General features: G+C 35.3%; 1 protein-coding gene across 7 annotated transcripts in view; it reads left to right on the top strand.

Annotated features, from left to right (window-relative positions):
- The window catches only part of Pli (E3 ubiquitin-protein ligase pellino), a 100,342-nt gene extending 100,044 nt beyond the window's left edge, over positions 1-298 (top strand). For all 7 annotated transcript variants that reach the window (XM_043025926.2, XM_043025958.2, XM_043025933.2 and 4 more), the window contains one exon: positions 1-298. This exon is cut by the window's left edge and continues 7,548 nt beyond it. The gene's annotated coding sequence lies outside the window, so the exon portion shown is untranslated.
- The last annotated feature ends 2,202 nt before the right edge of the window (positions 299-2,500 follow it).

Below are 2,500 nucleotides of genomic sequence, written 5' to 3'. Positions count from 1 at the left end.
AATTCCACTTAAGAAAAAGAAAAGGATTACAGAAAAAGGAGAAAGTGAATGAACTTGGAAATATTATTTTGGAATATGTATGTACTTGTGTACATATGCATTCATTGAAATATATAGCAGTGGGACTTAGTACCAAACTTGTATTTTATGTTACCATTGTGCATATCAAGCACTGAAATGGCCTTGCTAACATGGCACTATATCGCATGGATCACTGAGGAACGGAAATGTATTAATTCATGTAACATTGTTTGTAATCCAGTATATACTTGTCCATATTTGGATGGTCATGATTGTGGGCGAGAGAGAGAGAGAGAGAGAGAGAGAGAGAGATTGATTGATTGATTGATTGATTGATTGATTGATTGATTGATTGATTGATTGATTGATTTCTGAATGAATGGTCTAGTCACAGTATGATCATGTCACTCACTCGAGCACCTCTGTACATAGTTTATTCCCTAAACAGACTGTGATTCTTTTTTATAGGTCCAGAGTTATCCTAGGGCTTGGGCTGGGGTAAGGCTCATGGTGTGGCAAAAAACACAAATAGGGAACCAGCGTTACCACTTCACTCCTAATTGTGTATTATAAGTGGTTCTTGTATGTGTTAAACTGTGGCACTTATGACCTACCGAGCAGTTTGCTCGCTTGAACATTGCTTTGATAAACAGTTTGCATTGAACTTATGACAGATTTTTTGTGTGGATTCTGGTATGGTTTTCAATTTTGTTTACAGGTTCACTCATTATCCTTCCCAATGTTTATAAGAAATGAGCTAGATCTGATCAGGTGCCGCTTTGCGTCTGGCAGTTTGCCGCTTCATAACTGAAGTTTTTGTGTATATATAATGATGTTTCCTTGTTAAGGACTTGCTTATTTCAACAGATATATATTTATCCTCTGAGTATAGGATATTTTACATTTGGTCATACAGGCAATTTATTGTTTCACATTTTATATTAATGAAAATGATAGACAAGCTTCTTATCAAATGTTATTCAGAGCAAGGTAAACTCTTAGTTGTATTATGATCTATGTAAGTCTAAGGAACTGCATTATCTTAAAGTATGCTAATTAGGGCAGAAAGGAAATGCCATACTAAGGAGCTTTTACAGAAAGTTCAATCTAAACATGTGTCATATAAAATGTATCAAGTATTCCTTCAGAGTAAATATTTTAACTCCATTTAGACTGATATACCTTACTAATTATAAAAAGATAGATTCATCTTGTACCTGTTTCAGTATCAATTATGGGGAGTGTTTTTTCTTATGATTTCACTGCTGAAGACATTATGTATCAATAATTAAATCAATTTTATATATTTGCAGATATGAAAGTTCAGTTGTGTCTGTATTTTCATATGTGAAACACAGATTGTTTTCTTGAATTGCAAACAAATAAACCTAGAAAAATAAACAAAGAGGAAATGATTAAGAGTAAAAGAGAGAAAGAAAATAAATGAAAAAGTTGAATCATTAATCCAATATATGAAAAAAAAGATGAATTACCCAAAACACTGTTTTATGATCAACCAAAAATGTTGTTTGATAAATATCACTTTTACAGTCTTTTTGAACCCACACCCCAGACCACCGTCCAGCCACACTATATACTTTCCCCCCCGGGTAACTAGGGTAATCCCAATAATCTGTAAGATGTTCTTGTGTGTTCCTGTAACCCCTATGGTTTGAGAAACTGGCCCACTTCACCTTGTGTGAATATATAAACATGATTCATTTTACCGAAGGACTTTACTCACAGTACCTTCCTTGCTTTGGATTTGCTTTCTTTCTCATTTTTTGATATTTTAAAAAGAACTATGTATGATTGTATCATTTTTTAAAATCACATCTACAAATGATGATGTAAATATATAAATGATAGTGAATGAGAATATGTACTGCCTCTGACTAAAAATTGAAACTTATTTACTAATAGAAGTTAATAAATTACTTGAACTCCACTACAATTTTTATAATTACTGATATGGATTAGAAATTTAGTTCTAAAGTGAAAAGTGTGTGTAGTGTTCCTAAGATTGGTTAACACAAACAATGAAGCCCGTGAAAGAGGAGAGAAAGGTATGTTTGTGGTTTATAAGTCTTATGCAGTTTGTATAGAGAGGATTTTGTTCAGTATTAAGAGGAAGAGTGTGTAGCTTCTGTTCTTTTGGTAAGAAGAGAGTAGGGCTAAAACTCAGCTGACCCATATAAGTGTGCACATGCACACGCTCACCCACACCCACACGCACACGCACATGCACACATACGCACGCACACCCACACGCACACGCACATGCACACATACGCACGCACACATACACACACATGCACATGCACACATGCACATGCACACACACACACACACACACACACACACACACACACACACACACACACACACACACACACACACACACACTCACACACACACTCACACTCACACTCACACACACACACACACACACACTCACACTCACACTCACACTCACACT

This window comes from Penaeus japonicus, unplaced genomic scaffold (genome assembly GCF_977035675.1).
Source record: "Penaeus japonicus unplaced genomic scaffold, GWHDUDI00000001_assembly GWHDUDI00000021, whole genome shotgun sequence".
Classification (NCBI taxonomy): domain Eukaryota; kingdom Metazoa; phylum Arthropoda; class Malacostraca; order Decapoda; family Penaeidae; genus Penaeus; species Penaeus japonicus.
Note: the sequence above shows the minus strand (reverse complement) of the source record. Positions and strands in the feature narration are given on the sequence as shown.